The 17,984-nt window shown below is 40.6% G+C and overlaps 2 protein-coding genes across 37 annotated transcripts in view; one reads left to right on the forward strand and one right to left on the reverse strand.

The window, feature by feature from the left end:
* NRG4 (neuregulin 4) overlaps nucleotides 1-13,001 on the reverse strand; it is a 141,769-nt gene extending 128,768 nt beyond the window's left edge. For 12 of the 14 annotated variants that reach the window (XR_014810496.1, XR_014810495.1, XR_002345816.2 and 9 more), the window contains exons 1-2: nucleotides 12,381-12,493; nucleotides 3,629-3,732 (exon numbers count right to left, since the gene is read on the reverse strand). The gene's annotated coding sequence lies outside the window, so the exon portion shown is untranslated. Of the gene's footprint in view, nucleotides 1-3,628; nucleotides 3,733-12,380; nucleotides 12,494-12,882 lie in introns of those variants that run through there. The other 2 variants (XR_014810497.1, XM_084968696.1) reach the window with 1 other exon arrangement.
* Nucleotides 12,674-17,984, forward strand: part of TMEM266 (transmembrane protein 266) — a 128,462-nt gene continuing 123,151 nt past the window's right edge. For all 23 annotated transcript variants that reach the window (XM_084968668.1, XM_084968663.1, XM_084968660.1 and 20 more), the window contains exon 1: nucleotides 12,674-12,747. The gene's annotated coding sequence lies outside the window, so the exon portion shown is untranslated. The remainder of the gene's footprint in view (nucleotides 12,748-17,984) is intronic.

A 17,984-nucleotide genomic window follows, 5' to 3' on the forward strand; every position in this document is an offset into this window, starting at 1 on the left:
AAACAAAAAGAGTTAGACTCTGGTAAACTTACTAAGGTTATGCCACCCAATGCAGTCTTTTTTTTTTTTTTTTTCTTTTTAGGGCCACACCTGTGCATATGGAAGTTCCCAGGCTAGGGGTTAAGTTGGAGCTCCAGCTGCTGGCCTATGCCACAGCCACAGCAAGGCAGGATCCGAGACGGGTCTGTGACCTAGGCCACAGCTTGTGGCAATACTAGATTCTTAACCTGCTGAGTAAGGCCAGGGATCAAACCCGCACCCTCATGGATATTACTCCTGTTCTCAACTCACTAAGCCACAATGGGAACTCCCTAATGCAGTCTTTTGTCTTATTATTATTATTTTTTTAGGGCCGCACCCACTCATGCGGAGAATCCCAGACTGGGGTCAAATTGGGCTGTAGCTGCCAGCCTACACCACAGCCACAGCAATGCAGGATCTGAACCGCATCTGCGACCTACATCACAGCTCACAGCAATGCCGGATCCGTAACCCACTGAGCAAGGCCAGAGATTGAAGCCACATTTTTATGGACACTAGCTGGCTTCGTTACCACTGAGCCACGCCGGGAACTCCAGTCTTTCGAATAGCAGCGGGCCTGCCCAAGGAACTGAATAGCCCTTCACATCGCTGAGTGTTTTGGCATGAAGTTCTTTAAAACATTAACAGAAGCAATAAATCAATTTTCATTCCATGTAGCAGCTCACAAGAGCTACTTTCTTTGATGTAAATTGTGCCACCTATAAATATATTCAAGTTACCAACCATTCAAAGTATAATAGTTTCTCGGCAACCCTCAACTCAAAATTTTTACATATAAAAAGATATGTAGCATAGGGGTTGAGAGCATGTGCTCTGGAGCCAGAAGGTTAAAGTGCAAATTCTAGTTCCGCATTAGAACATTCTACCACAGAATTGGGCAAAAATCTTTGTGCCCAGTTTCCTCATCTATACACGAGGCATGAGGGAATGAGGGACTGAATAATACTGCCTCCTTCAAAGAGTTGTCTGAATGTAAAATACATTTATATATACGAGGTGCCTGGAATATAAGAAGCACTCAACAAGGGTTAGCTATCATCATTACTCTCCACTGGAAAACCTAATAGCATATGGTTGCATTTCACGCAAACAGAAAATGATTTGATAATAAAGATTCACTTTATATGCAAAACATGAAATAACACAAAATTCCCCCAATTAATAATTCATCGAGAATCACAGTTTCAAAGCTGGCTGGTAAGTGATTTATAAACTCTTTTAGGCTACAGCCACATGGCAATAACAAACTCTCCATTTTTGGTGCCAGAAATAATCTTGAATTATGCACGTCTCCTACAAAAGGCTACATACAGCTCTATACAGAGATGTAAAGGAGAGAAGAATCATAGTGCTTCCCAATCCCATGAACCTCTCAGTGTTGATCCTGATCTTCCTAGAGGTTTCCTATGTCCTTGGAGGCGAGAAGCTCTACAATCAATATCTAAATATAATTACGTCTTTGAACTCTCCTCCAGAAAACTTTTCTTGAAATAAATGGTCAGTCAGCCTGGTTATTTTTCACATGGGTGTGTCCTTCTCAGATCTGGACTTATTACCATTCCCTATTTTCCTTAGTATATACAACTGATCATCTTTAATATTTCCTTGCTCACAAAGAAATATTATCCTAATGGCCCTGATTTTCTTTCCACCTACTTGACTTTCCTATGCAAATACTTCTTTCATTTCTGTTTTATTTATTCACTTCCATCAGCACAAATCTTTTTTCCCTTTTGCTTCTGACCATCACATCTTCACTCTCTCAAACTCCTCCAACCATGCTCATTCCACACCCAATGCTTCTGCTCTGTCATTCTGAGCATTCTGTTCAGTTCCCCACCTACTAGAGAGTCCTTGTATTTGATGATAAACTTTTTATCCAAATGTATTTTCTCTGCAGTTCACTTTTAATAAAAATATGGTTCTCCCTTAGATTATAAGGTAACTTTTCCAATATAATGTATTTAGTCCTTACTTTCTGCTCTTTCTCTGAATCAATGAAGTGAGCAACTTCCTTGCTCCCAAATTCCATTTCCAGATTATCCCACTGTAGTACGCTCTTCACTGTTTGAAATCTCCACTTTATCTCACATTTCAGAGAGCCATCCTCAACAATCCTACCTGAACACGCTTATCTTCATTTATTTGTTTGTTTTTTTTAAGGCTGTACCTGTGGCATATGGAAGTTTCTGGGCTAAGGGTCAAATAGGAGCTGTTAGCTACCAGCCTATGACACAGCCACAGCAGCTCAGGATCCAAGCCGCATCTATGATCTATGCCACAGTGTGGGGCAATGCTGGATCCTTCACCCACTGAGTGAGGCCGGGGATCAAATCCAAATCCTCATGGATACTAGTTTTTGGGTTTGTTTCCACTGAGCCACAACAGGAACTCCATGAAAACACTTACTTTTTTATTTTTTATTTTTTTGCTAATTTTTAGGGCTGCACCTATGGCACATCGAAGTTCCCAGGCTAGGGGTCAAATCCAAATTGATGCTGCAGCTGCCACAGCAATGCAGGATCCTTAACCTACTGAGCAAGTCCAGGGATCAAACCCACATCCTCATGAATACTAGTCGGATTTGCAACCTGCTGAGCCACAATGGGAACTCCCAACACATTTATCTTTATTTTATCCTCCCATCCTTCTCTCTAGTCTCGATAGAGGTGATTCATTAAGAGTCTACAATTCAATTGTTGTTGATATTAACATATGTATTTGGACAGTATTATATGGACCAGAAAAAGTATACATGTTAATGATGATCACATGGTCAACAATGGAACAAACTGAAGAAAACACATGACTACTTCTGTGCTTCTCAAATAATTTTCCATAATACTCCTAAAGTCAAATTCTATTAGTTTACATAGTCTAGCATTATAAATATATCATGTTAGATACTGCCTTAGATATAAATCACCATATGTTTTTCAAAACAAACCATGGCAACATAAAATTAGAAGGCCTTATGATGGAAACATAAGCTATTCTTGGCAGATGACCAGGCTACTTAGAAAACCTTCCAGCAAGAGGATTCCACAACTTTCCAAGGTAAATCTTTCTAATCTTAAAAGCATCCTTAATTTCAAAAGCTTTGACTTTTCTAAGCTAAATTTTTCCTGCTGCTTTTCCTCTAAAGATGTGGGAATAGGACAGGTACCATCCTCAGTAAGTCAGCATCTCTTCTACTTGGAAAGCAGTACCATCCCTTAGCCTTCACTTCCCTAAACTCAACCACTTGAACAATTTTAAGACTCTTGTTCTCCAAAACTCTCTTAACCTTCTTTATTCATATTATTTTTAAATTACATACACCAGACTTAGCTTACAATTTTGTCGTTTTTAATGTTTTATGAATCATTAACACATAACTGAACACAGTTCTATACACCCAGCCCTCTCAAACATTACAACTGAGACCCAAGCTTCCGTATAAAAGTTAAAGAACTTTCCATATTGTGGATTCTACCCTTATTGTCTCTTAGTTGAATTAAATCAATGATCTATGGTTATAATTGATAAATCATGTCTCCACATATGGCCTCAAAACATTAGAAAGAATGAATTAACAATTACTTACCTGATCTGTCCTTGGATGAGTTTTTTCTCCTAGATTGCAGAGTACAGAGGAAACTGGTTCTCACTTTTTGTAGTTCACCTCTATTTCTTCTGCTTTGATAGAAACTGTAACCACCATAAAGAAAAATAAAAACAGGAAATAGTATATAACAATTTTAGTAACACGTGGAGAGAAGGAAAGTAGAATATGCTTACAAATTTCATGAGCTTTTTCTTTTACTAACTGATATCCTCAGAGAATGTCATAACAAGCAGTAGAAACTTTAACATGTTTAATTTCTCCTCTCTCCCCCTTTTTTTTAAGACCCAGGAAAACTGTTTACTGTTAATATTTCTAAATAAAAGGCCAGAAGTTGGACTAAGAGAAAAACAGAATTGAATTAAAACATTATTGGGTGGGAAGGAAAAAAATCATTTCAAACAGAGACTTTTGGGTGATGGCAAGGAATTATATATTTTTTTTACTATGAAAGTTAGTTTCTGTGTTATGTTTCCACCAAGAAAAAATTTTACATGCAACATACGCATGGAGGATAAGGACTGTCATTTCAATAAGATGGTAACCTTCCTGAAAAGGAAGGGGAAAAAGTGGTATACAGTATGATCTGTCTTCCAAAATTCATTTTCCCAAAGAGCTTTACTTTATATGGTACTAAGGCTCAGAACACCCTAAGCATATAAAAGTGGCATATATGAATAACAAATTTTTATATCAAGCCAATTATCAGAATGCATAATCAATCCCTCAGAAGTTTATGGTCTTTTTAGACCTATTCACTGGAAACCATAAAGCACTAATAAAGGAAACTGAAGATGATTCAAATAAATTAATTAGAAGAATTAATACTGTTAAAGTGGTCATACTACCCAAAGCAATCCACAAATTTAATGTGACCCCCATCAAATTACCCAAGACATTTTTCACAGAAATAGAACAAATTCTAAAATATATATGGAACCACAAAAGACTCAGAATTGCTAAAGCAATCCTGATAAAAAAGAACAAAGCTAGAGGTACAACCCTCCCAGACTTGAGACTATACTACAAAAAACAGTAATCTAAATAGTGTGGTATGGGCATAAAAACAGACACACAGATCAATGGAACAGAATAGAGAGTGCAGAAATAAACCGTTCATGCACCTATGGTCAAACTACAACAGAAGAGTCCAGAATATACAATGGAAAAAATAATCTCTTCAACAAGTGGTATTTGGAAAGCTGGAGAGATACATGTAAAACAATGAAATTAGATCACTCCCTCACACCATACACAAAAATAAATTCAAAATGGTTTAAAGACCTAAATGTAAGACATGACACCATAAAACTCCTAGAAGAGAACATAGGCAAAATATTGATAGAAATTGTAGCAATATATTCTTAGATCAGCCTCCCAATGCAAAAGTAAAAGCAAAAATAAACAGATAGGACCTAATCAAACTGTAGTTTCTTTTGCTGTGCAAAAGCTTTTAAAACAAAAAGACAACCTATGTACAGAATGGGAGAAAATATTTGCAAATGATATGACTGAGGTGTTAATATCCAAAAGATACAAACAGCTCATATAACTCAACATCAAAAAATAATCCAATAAAAAAATAGGCAAAAGATTTAAATAGATATTTTTTCCAAAGAAGACATACAGACAGCCAACAGGCACGTGAAAAGATGCTCAGCACCCCTAATTATTAGAAAAATGCAAATCAAAACTACAGTGAGGTACCACCTCACTCAGAATGGTCATCATTAAAAAGTTTATAAATAACAAATGCTGGAGAGGATGTGGAAAAAAAGGAAATCCTCATACACTGTTGGTGGGAGTGTAAACTGGTGCAACCACAATGGAAAACAATATCATAAAAAAACTAAAAAGAGATTTACCATATGATCTAGAAATTCCACTCCTGGGTATATATCCAGGAAAAAACAAAAACTCTAATTTGAAAAGATACATGAACTTCAATGTTCACAGTAACACTATTTACAACAGCAAGACATGGAAGCAACATAAGAGCCCATCAACAGATGACTGGCTTAAAACACACACACAATGGCACTCAGCCATAAGAAAGAATGTAATATTGTCATTTGCAGCAACATGGATGGACCTAGAGAATATTATACTTAGTGAAATAAGTCAGAGAAGGACAAACACTACATGATATCATTTATGTGTAGAATCTAAAAAAGTAATACAAATGGATCTATATATAAAACAGAAACAGACTCACATAGAAAACAAAATATGGTTACCACAGGGGAAAGAAATGGGGTAAAGGATAAATTAGGGGTATGGGATTAACAGATACAAACTACCATAAATAGATAAACAATAAGGATTTACTATATAGAACAGGGAATTATACCTAATCAGCAAAGTAAATAAATAAATAAATAACAAATCACTATGCTGTATACCTAAAACTAACATAATATTGTAAATCAACTATAACTTCAATTTTAAAAAAAGTTTACGGTCTTTCTGTAGTCACATGAATAGTGAACATGAAAGGTTTAACAGTAGAATAATTTTGCTACTACAAAATATCAAAAATTTATCTACCTTCAAAGTCAATCATGTTAGTTTTTTTATTTTTCTGGTTCATTTTTAGTCTGTTAGATGAGTGAAAAGTGAAATTTTCTCCTTAACATAATCATAGGATCATAAAAATTTTAAACTAGAAAGAAATTTAGAGAATTTCTAGATGTATTAAGCTCAATCCTCCCAAATCAGAGACATTCATTTACTTGTTTTTTACAAAGTTAAAGAATGAACTAGAGGTGGAACCCTGCAATCCAGTATGCTTTTCCCACTATATAATGATTTCTCAAACTTATTGAGGCACAACTTTGTGTACACACGAGAGGCAGTGAGGCACCAGGGCTGAACTTGAGGTCTCTGAAACAGACTGTTGGGTTTGAATCCTGGTTCCTCTACTTATTAGCTGACTGATCTTGAGCAAATTACTTAATCCCACTGTGCCTCAGTTTCCTCATCTGTAAAATAAGATAACTACACCTTCGCAACAGAGCTGTTATGAAAAAATTAAGACATAAAGCACAAAGAATGATGTCTGACATATTGTAAGCATTTATTAAATGTCAGTAATTAGGAGTCTATCAGTAACACATGGACATGTACTTGCTAGGCGTCTACTGATAACACATGGACAAGTACTTCCTAGGTTTTAAAATAGCCTAATTAAGCCAAAATAAAATGAAATGGACTAATTATACTAAAATTGGAATATTATATCATTTTTAAATTTTAAAATATATATACAATCACTGATATTTCATTTTGGATATATAAAGAGTGCCAAAGTATACGCAAAGTTCCAAACATTAAACACATAATAAAGCTCATTTAATTTGAATACCATTCATTTTGTGATCATTTGAGCCCAGTCATATACTCAGAATATGACACCCAGAGGAATCTTTTCTTTTAATCACACCCTCCTCTACGTGACAAAATTATCTGCAGTAATGATCATGAAATGAAACAAATAATAAAAGCCAGGAAAGAGACAGTGAAAATCCTTTTACCTAACTACACTTATATGCCAATATAAAGTAAATGTTAGAGTACCAAAAAAGGAAAAATGCAACAGAATTAATGTTTTTGAAAAAAAAAAGGAAAATCTTAGATCTATGTATTGTTCTGTGGAAATACTAAATAATAACATTACAGTTCCTATTCTCTTGATTTCTTCTTCAGTTTTGAAGCAAAACATAAACAATTTAAAAATACTAAATTTCAAAGATATCTTTTGAATTCAATTATTCAAAAGAATAATTTTCACATATTAACTAAAATTTGCACTTATGAGCCAAAAATACGACATCTCAAAGTTTGCACTTTGTTTCACTCTGAAATATTACATGCAAATGAAGACTCTAAGTGATCACAGAGAACAACAACACTGAAGTAATCAAGCTCTGTTTCTCCATCCTTACAGTTCCTGTGCTACTACTGTTTATTAAGAATCTACTATCTATGGAGTTCCCCTTGTGGTGCAGTGGAAACAAATCCCACTAGTATCCATGAGGATGAGGGTTCAATCCCTGGCCTCGCTCAGTGGGTCAGGGATCCTGCATTGCCGAGAGCCAAGGTGTAGGTTGCAGACTCGGCTGGGATCCTGAGTTGCTATGGCTGTGGTATAGGCTGGCAGCTGCAACTCCAATTTGACCCCTAGCCTGGGAACTTCCATGTGCCTCAGGTGTGTGGGCCTAAAAAGCAAAAAAAAAAAAAAAAAAAAAAAAAAAAAAAAAAAAAAAATGCAGGCATGTGGACCAAAGGGGTTGCAGACATGAATTGCACCCAAAGCTTTGAATTACCCTGAACATTTATAAATTTAGCTGGAAAAATTCATTGAAGGCCAACTGTATAATAGGGAGTTCTTTGATTTAACTGCTATGTAGAATATAATATTTATTAAAGGATCAATAATTAAAACTAATTTGAAGCGTATAAATACAGCAGTAAAACTTACAGTAACTACAGAAATTATTTGAACTTAGATTCATAAGAAAATTTTCGGGGAGGAATATTTTATCACTGACATTGTTTAAATTTCTAGTACATAAAACTACTGATAAACATCTGAAAGACTTTTAGTGGGTTTATTATGGTTTAAATTCCACACAGACGAGAATTTTTGTTGCCTACACCCAAGGTGATGCTCTCATTGCGCTACTCTTTTTTTTCTTTTCAGCCACACTCACAACATATGGAATTTCTGGGCCCAGGGATCAAATCTGAGCCACAGCTGTGACCTATACCACAGCTGCAGCAACAGCCGGACCTTTAATCCACTGCACCCAGATCGCTGAGCCACAGCAGTAACTCCTCATTGCCCCACCCTTGCTGTGCCATTGCTCAAGGTGAAATCTGCCATTCAGGTACTATCCTTGAAGGTGGACTTGCTGCATTAAGCATATTTAACCTACTTATGAGAAAACCTTTTTAAAAAGAATGTTAATTGAGGACCTGCTCAGTGCGTAGTACTGTGCTGCTGCCCTCCCTTTTTTTTTTTTTTTTTTTTTTTTTTTTTTTTTTTTTTTTTGGTGTAGGGGGAGCAAAACTGTGGCATATGAAGTTCCCAGGCTAGGGGCCGAATCTGAGCTGCAGCTGCCAACCTACCCCACAGGCCCAGCAACTCAGGGATTTGAGCCTTGAACAGCTCACAGCAATGCCAGATCCTTAACCCGCTGAACAAGGCCAGGGATCAAGCCTGTGTTCTCAGGGATACTAGTTGGGCTAGTTACCACTGAGCCACGACTTTTTTTTTTCCTGTGCTTTGTTTTATTCACATAGACTGCAGGCTCATGAGTTTTTCTAATTACATTTTTTTCCTTTTTTTTTTTTTTTTTTTTGTCTTTTTAGGGCCGCACCCATGGCATATGGAAGTTCCTAGGCTAGGAGTCGAATGGGAGCTGCAGCTGCCAGCCTACACCACAGCCATAGCAACTCAGGATCCGAGCCAAATCTTCGAACTACACCACAGCTCACAGCAATGCCAGACTGCCAACCCACTGAGCGAGGCCAGAGATCAAACCCACATCTTGATACTGGTGGGATTAGTTTCCGCTGCGCCACAATGGGAACTCCAACTTTTGCTAATTACAAGTCAATCATATTTATTCATTGAAGCTATCTCAGCAGGATTTTTAAAGCTATTTATTAGCAGTTATTATGTATACTTAAAATTTTAAATATCACACAAAGTCATACATACATATTCCATTTTTCAGGCTTTTCACTAACTCAGATTGGCTTTCTCCCTATGTGTTCCAAATAAGTGAGGCTGCTTTACAAATCAACATTTAGAAGAGGTTTTAGAAGAGGTTTTAAAATATTAACATTTACATAACCATTAACAACTTAAAATCTCTTGCTGTTATTTAAATTTTGCAAATCATGTGCCATCCAAATCCTATGTTCTACTTTTCCAAGCAGCTACCTCAAGAGAACAAATTCTAACTCTGATAGCAATCTTTTTCAGACATTCATAGGATCAACACAATCTCCAATCTGCCCCCTTATAATCTTGCAGCTGTGTACATGCACAAATTTTCTGATTATATGATTCTGGTACTTTTGAAAAGACAGTCTTTTTTAATGAAAAGAAAATCTGACTTACCTCAAAAGGTATTTTGGTCTGGGATAGCGTGCCAATTACAGCTACATTAGAGGCAGAGCTATCTAGCAAGAAAGTGACACACAAGCCTTGAAACTACAGTTAATTTCCTCCACTCCGGCTTTATAGATCCTATTTTCCTTCTGCTGTGGGGTTTCTTCACTCACAAAATTCCCTCTCTCTAGTCACCTACAATTTACTGAAGCCACTCCTGTTCTATTTATAGGTCTACTATTCCCCAACCTCTCCTATTGATAAGAATCACCTGGGGCAGTTAAAAATAAAAATAACAGGCCACTCGCCTGTAGATTAGATTTTAATGGGTTTCAGGTGGGGCTCTGCAATTTGATTTTAAACAAGTATCCCCAAGAGACTCTTACAGACACATTTATGAAAAGCTAAGGAGGCCTGCCAGAGATCTTCACAGTTCCTCCAAATTGATCAGCCTCAAGGGATAATCCTCCTCTAGGTATTACGACTTAGGGTATTCGAAAACAGAGCAGGAAAAGTTTGAAGAATACAGAATAGCATCTTGTCTACACATCTGATTTGGGTTTTCAACATCCTAAGAATTTATCAAAGAGGGGGAAGATTTTAGTTTGGGTTAGTGATGCTCACCACCAGGGAGCAGCATAGAGCTGATAAATTACATATGTTTTGAGATTTTTTACTTCACACTACCACATAAAATGGTTGCACCTACATTTACCATGAACTGATTACAAAAAAAAAAAAAAAAAAAGCAACACACTTAAAGACACAGGTAAAAGATGATACTATGCAATTTCCACATAGTTTGCTTTCTCTCTCTAGATGGTCTTCATTGACAGTATTGTAGGGAAAAAGTTCCCTTGAAGTAATATTGCACCTGAATCCAAAAACTGTATTAGACTACAAAGATTTCAGGTAAACCAAAGTGGTATTCCATTTTCTCTGTCTGCAAGTTTCAAAATCCTACTCTTTTAACCAGCATTGTAACTGGATGCTTTTCAAAGATTTTGATCAAATCATTAGAGTTCTACTGAGTAGGGGCTAATGGGGTAGATAACAGCTTGAGCAGGCCATGCCAAGATTGGCTTTTTTGTTTTTGTTTTTGTTTTAACACTTTTTCAGGTGTTGTTGAAATGTTGCCCCCACGGTAAGAAAACTATACCCACTCATTCCATCCACTCTTCCAAGCTGTCTTGACTCATTCTCACTTTCTCTTTTCCACTCCACATTAAATGCAAGAGAAAAATCTCCTGGCATCCTAGCTAGCTTCTACAAATATCACCTCCAAGGGCCTTGTGTTCCTCTGAAATTCCATTAGAGTTGGATAAGAAACACTGAAAGATGAGGAAGGACCTAAAGAAGGAATTTTACTTATTTCCCAGCTTGCCAAAATTAGATACACATTCCCCATCTAGATATCCCTGTATCTAAGAAAAACATGACCTAAGGCCCTGGGGCAGTTCTGTGCCCTGGGTTTTGAAGTTGTTCAACTTCACAATTTCCACCTTTTAGCTAGAAAAGCTGAGGTGAGAGAAGAGGCAAGAATGACTAAGATATTCCTGGGAGACCAAACAGGCCTCACCAAAAAACAAAGAACACAACAAAGTCCCATTTTATAAGACATATGAGAACCAGAAATCAAGGCTGCCTGCAGAGCCAAAGCTCACGGTAGAACTTAGCGTTTAAGGAGGGTTTCCAATCTTTTCAAGCATCTGAACAAAAATGTCAGGGCCCTAATGGAAGATGGCTCGACTTTTAGCATGAATTGAGGCTGCAAATAACAAAAGCTACTCTGAATCCAGAAGCTGCTTAAGTGATTGTATTGCATTGCTCACAGCAGTACCTGCAGACATTAAAGCTGTAGGTATGTTTGTGAGGACTCTAACCTACCGAGAGTATTTATGGGAGCATCTAAAGTCCTCATTTACTCCACTTGCCCCACCCGCTAAGCAAGAGCCGCGGTCCTAAAGCAAGCGTTCTCCACCGGGTCGATGTTATCTACAAGGGGTGAAATCTTACTCTTTTTATGTATAAAGTACGATACATAAGTAGCTATACAGTGCATGAATGGTATTAGAATTCCGGGGGAGGGGGGACAGGTTTGGTGAACAAACATTCAAAAAGGCTTTTAAGAGGGTAATAACGGGGAGGGGGGTGTATGAAAAACAACTATCCCTCAAGGGTCCTGAGCTAAGACTGTCAAAAGAAGGACCTGACAGGTATTTTTCTCCCAGACAACAACCTGAGGGTCAGGGGTCTCTGACTCTGCTTCGACCTCGGCCAGAAAGAGATGTTTTCCTCTGCACGCCTCAAACCGCAGAGGGCAATGCCCGCCGTTCGCTCCCTCACGGCGTGCCATGTGCGGGTGTAACGAACGACTGGCAAAAAGCTTTGGAAACTGCCAAGCGCTGCACCAAAGCCAGAGAAGGGCTCTATTCTTGTTTGTACGAAGTCCCCCGGGCGGGGCCCCCTCGGCCTCCACACTTGTTGCTTCCCCGCCCCGCCGGCCTCCCCTTCAGACTTTCCCTCCGCGACCCCACTCCTCTCTCCGAACATGTGTTATCAGGGGTCCTCCCCCACCCCAAACCCCGCGACCCGGCCCCGCGAGCCCCTCACCCAAGCCACGAGGCCGGCGCGCTCCGTTCTGGCCCTGGCGCTGGCCGAGTCCCCAGCCCCCGCCCCCTGCCCGGCTCCCGCCGCCAGCCCGGCCACCCGAGGCCGCCGTTTCCTAGACAGCCGCGCGGCCGCTCCGCAGCCGCCGGGGCGCGCGCGCAGACGGCGGGAGGTGAGGGCGCAGGCGCGGGCCCGAGCGAGCCGCTGGCGCGTGGCCGCGCGCGCGCGCCCGAGCGCGGTGGGCGGAGGAGCGGAGGGAGCGGCGGGGCCGCGAGGGGGCGGGGGGGGGGCGCGGAGAGGGGAGCCCCGGGAACGCGAGCCGCGGCCAGCGCGGCTGCAGAGCCCAGCGAATCCCCAGCCCCGGCAGCAGGTATGTGTCCCCGCAGCCAGCCGTGGCCGGGGCTTCCCCTGCCTCGCTTCCAGGGTCCTGTGGCCGGGGTAGGGGTGGGGGCTGGTCTGGGTTTGCAGGGTACGTGCCCTGGAGGGCTGGGATCTTACCACTGACCTTCATCCCCGCTGGCCCGGGTAGCAAGGCAAGGGTGCCTGGGGCAACCCAGGTCTTCAGCTCCAGCCTGGGGATCTGCTTCTTGTCACATGCTTCTTATTTATTTTTGCAAACTGCCCTGGTTCGGGTCCAGCTGCAGATGCCTTACCTCCCATTCTTTGCCTCCGTGTGCCATCTTGCATTTATTAATAAAACATGCAAGCTTGGGGGTGGGGGGATTGCTGCTGAGGGGAATCCCTTTGCAGTATAACAAGCGGGCGCCTATTTTCGGTTTTCAGGCGTGGTATTGAGGTGGAAATCCCACACTCTAGGGATTTGTGGCTTGGTTGGTCGTGACCACTTCCTAGTGGGCTTCCCCCATCTGTCTGGAGGCGCCACAGCAGCAGGATGGACTGTCAGGAAAGGATGGTGGATTTTCACCGTCAGGCCAGAATCGCGTTTTAGGGACAGGTGCAAGCTACAGCAGACAGTTCCCTGCTTGCTAACTTGCCAGGGTAGCTTAAACCTAGAAAATTGTTTCCCTTGATTGCTGAGAGGAGGCCTTGAACAGAATCCCAGAGACTTGCAGACTCAAACTCATTAAGGTTTTGCATCTGAAGATGACTAAAGCTTGCCACCTGTTGGAAGATAGACCCCATGAAATCCCCTGTAATCTAGCCCACCAATCCCTGTTTCAGTCACTAATACTGAGATAACAATAGGCACATATTGATTCCTTCTGTGTTCTTTAATACTGCTTGGCTTTTGTCTTTTTTAAAATAAAACCTACCTATGACTTGATGCCCCATGTGTCATAGATTGAAATTACATGATTACTTTGTATCCCATACACGTGTAACATCATATCCTACACAGTAAATTTCTCTTCAGTGTATATGTTACCTATTTCCGCAGCTTTTTACTTTGCTTCAGGCAACAGCTGAAAAGTGGGATGTATGTAACTGATTACCTTTCTTTCTTTGTTTTTCTACCCTGAAATACTGTGGTGAAAAAAGAAATAGTAAAAGCTGGAAGCATAGAATGAAATGGTTATCCAAGATGTTGGGATACAGCAGCAGGACTGTAATTATTAGTAGTCAGAGTGCCACATCGAATCGTGAGAAGGACATATTTCTTAAATGCTCTTATGTGCCAGGTACTGAGCTACAAGCTCTTGGTGCATGATCTCATTTAATCCTCATAACCTATTGTCTCCATGCTGAAGATGAAGAGACTAAGACTTAGAAAGGTTAGCTAACTCGCCCAAGGTCGCACAGTCAGGGACAGAGTAAGGATGCCACCTCTAGTGCATCTGATTGCTGGGGGGTCAGATGGGAGGGGGTAGGAGTAGCCCTTAACCCTGATGCTGCCATGCCACCTACATTTTCATTAACATCAAACCTTCTGCATGAGCACTTGGGTCTGATTTTCCATTTCAGAGATCTCACATCAACCTTTGTGGCTTTCCAGTAAGAGAAACTCTTGTTTCAGAATACGTTCCTGTGGAATTTTTTAAGGTGGCACCGAGCCTATAAAAATGGGGTCCAAGTCGTGCTTCTGTTTAACTTTCCCAAATAAGCAATTAAGTTCGAAAAGTTTTTTTCCCTTCAGATTTGAATCTATAAAATGTATATGCATCAGGTAGAATGAATCACTCACGTTTTACTTATAACATCCCACTCCAATCTTCTTGCCAGCCTGCACACTATCTTCTGGTCTCACTGCCAGTCATAAGAACAACGTTGTCTATCACGCACCCTTGTGTGTGTGTGCCTTAACAGGTGAAGGACTCCATATAAGCTGTGGACCATAATTCAGTCTCTCTCTGATTGTAGCAGCCTATTCGTTTGAAAGTCTTAGAATTTGTACATTCAGCGATGGTTGTATATTTAATCTTTTTTTGTAAGTGCATTGTTATAATGCAAGTTTTTAATTTTGCTGCACATTCCTAACAGTTCTCACAGACTTAGAAATCACTGTAGTTACATCAATGGGAAATTCACCTAGTGGAGCTACAAACTTTTTTTCTAAGGTCATGTATTTGAGGTGATGGTGAGAAAAGTATAGGTAAGTATGAGTGATAATTTGAAAATTATATCCCATGGAAGTTACGGCTTTAATTATAAATTGATGAATAATATTAGGTCCTAAATAAAAGACTCATAAATTCCATAAGCGCTGTTTTGTTTCTTGTGCAATATAAGTGTTTTAGGACATCATGATGTTACTTTTCATTATGCTATGTTGACAGTAAAGCAATTTATGTAGCTGTTTTGCCTCATGAAAATCACTTGGTTTGGGAAGAGCACATCCCCAGTGCTTATGGAAATGCTGAGATAGAGTTTTTCTGCCCTGAGGATTTCCAGTCTATGATCAGATAACCTCAAGATGAGTCTTGATGTTACTGGAGGAAAAGGAGAAAGCAAAGGGAGGTGTTGCTTGATTCCGGGGAGCAAATGGGTTTTCCTGTGGGAAACCCACTATCCTCTTCAGTCAGAAATCTCATAATTCAAAAGCATCCAAGAAGTGGACTAGTCTACTCTCTTCTATTCAATCGGGATTTTATTTACTGCAGAGCTAAGCACCTTTATTTGGTGCAGTGGTCAATCTGAGCAATGTTAAAATGTTTCTGACTATTTGTTTTCTTGAAACATATATTTAAACTGGGAAAAGCCATATGGGTGACTGTGGATGCTTAAGCATTTTTTTTCCCTTTTTTTTTTTTTTGGAGGTGGGGAAGCACCTAAAATTTTTCCAAGCTATATAACTAGCATGCATTGCAGTGACTGATTGTAATGCACATTTTAATGCATTGTTGAGTAAGACACTGGGAACTGGCATGTTTGTCTTTCCTTGACTGACCTTGTAGTCTACTTAGTTGTGAAATGTCTTGTTTTCTTATAGCATTTCTTAACTTAGTATTCTTTAAAATGAGGTTTTGGTTTTTTTTTTTTTTTTTCAATGTCAACAATCTTGAATCACAAAAAAAGTTCACAGTCAGCCTACTCTGAAATACTTGATTTTCACCAGTCTTCTTACTCCTTATTGAGACCACCATTAATAGTTTGGTGTAGATTCCTCTGGATTTTTGAATGTGGATACTAAAATGTTACTGCTTGCCAGCAATACTATATAGATGCATACTGTTTTGCAGCTTCTTTTCTTGCATTTGGTAGTATACCGTGGACCTCCAGAAGGCTCTTGAATGGCACACTTCCAGAGATCTTTTATTTGGCCACAAGGAGAGCTAGATGAGAGGAGAGGAGCCCTGGGGTGGAGGAAGGGAACTAATGTATGATGGGCAGGAACTGGGGGTGAACTGTGTTCTGGGGTCGGTAGCGCCACATTCTGTATGTCCTTTAACCCTTTGCAGTGACCCTTTGTGGTCAACTGTTTCTAGTTGTCTAGAAACAGCTGGAAAGGAGAGCCTAAGGATTATGACATAAGGAGCAGAAATGAGATTCAGGCCCAGGGCGGTGTGACCCTGGGCTTTTTCCTTCTTTTTACTCTGATTGCAGGATGGAGAACGCTGTGCCCCATAGTTCTCTGGCCTCCCTTCCTACTCTGCCTGTGCTCTTGTACACGGGCCTCCTTGCTGCTCCCCTACCTCAAGGCCTTAGCACTAAGTGGTTCCCTCTCCTGGACTGCTTTTCCCACAGTTCCCTGTGTGATTTGCTCTCCCACCTCCTTTTGGCCTTGCACAAAATCTGACCACTCCCTTAAAACTGCACACCCTCTCTCAGGCATTCTTATCTGCCCTCCCTGCTTTTTTTTTCATTCATAGCCCCTCCGAACATACTATATAAATCTCCCCCAGGGAACACTCCAGAACACAGAGATTTTGCCTCTTTTGTTCACTTCCTTAGCCCTGGTGCTGTGGAAAGAAATTGACAAGTCACTGTGGCATCCTTGAATCTCTCAGCCTCCCACTCTTCTTGTTTTTTGTAGCCCTTACAGTTCTCCGTAGAGAGCAGTGAAACCTTTCAAATGTAAAGGCTCTTTGTATGGTGGTGGGGGGGAACAGCAAGAAAAGTGGAGAAGAATCTTGAGTCATTGTTGGGAAAAGAGGAACCTCCCAGGCAGAGTCAGCATCTCTAAAGATGACAAGAACGTCTCCTGAGTGCTGGGTTGTATGACGAGGCAGCAAAAGGTACATGGAGAGATGACCAGGGATGGAGAGGAGATCTGTGTGGGTTCCTCTCTGTCTAGAGCACAAAATGGTTTTGAAGACTTCCAAAGAAGGATGCTCCGGATTCCACCAACTTTCCCATGGCCTGAGTCACTAGAAAGGAAAAGGAATCTATGGACACTCTGGCAGGTTAATCCCTGCACGACCAGCATTGGTGTGTTGCTTCTTTTATTAAAGATTAAATACCTGTTTGGGAGTTCCCGTTGTGGCTCAGTGGTTAACGAATCTGACTAGGAATCATGAGGTTGTGGGTTCAGTCCCTGGCCTTGCTCAGTGGGTTAAGAATCTGGCATTTCCGTGAGCTGTGATGTAGGTTGCAGACGTGGCTCGGATCCCGTATGGCTATGGCCGTGGTGTAGGCCAGCAGCTAGAGCTCAGATTAGATCCCTAGCCTGGGAACCTCCATATGCCACGGGAGCAGCTCTAGAAATGGCAAAAAGACAAAAAAAAAAAAAAAAAAAAAAGAGCAAATACCTGTTTGTAGTTTCCCTGCTTAAGCCAGGGTATGAAAGTTCATTGCCAAAGCACTTATCCCATGTGTCTGAGTTTTGCAGAAAGTAGGCACCAACAACGCCACAGCGTGAGATTCTTTTGCCCCAGGCAGTTCCAGACTCCAGGTTACCTTTCCTTCATCAGCTGTTTGCAGTAGTTCTTAGGCTGCAGCAAAGTAATGGGCACTTAGGGCACTAATACAACCTCAGGACCCTTTAAAATTGGGTACATTGGGGAGTTCCTGTCATGGCTCAGTGGTTAACGAACCCGACCAACATTCATGAGGATGAGGGGTCGATCGCTGGCCTTGCTCAGTGGGTTAAGGACCCAGCATTGCCGTGAACTGTGGATAAGCCAGCAGCTGCAGCTCCTATTTGACCCCTAGCCTGGGAACTTACATATACTGTGGGTGTGGCCCTAAAAAAAAAAAATGTTGAGTACA

This window comes from Sus scrofa, chromosome 7, assembly GCF_054392235.1.
Source record: "Sus scrofa isolate SSC_HxYL_T2T_F1_AM1 chromosome 7, Sscrofa_HxYL_maternal_Yorkshire_Landrace_v2.0, whole genome shotgun sequence".
Lineage (NCBI taxonomy): Eukaryota > Metazoa > Chordata > Mammalia > Artiodactyla > Suidae > Sus > Sus scrofa.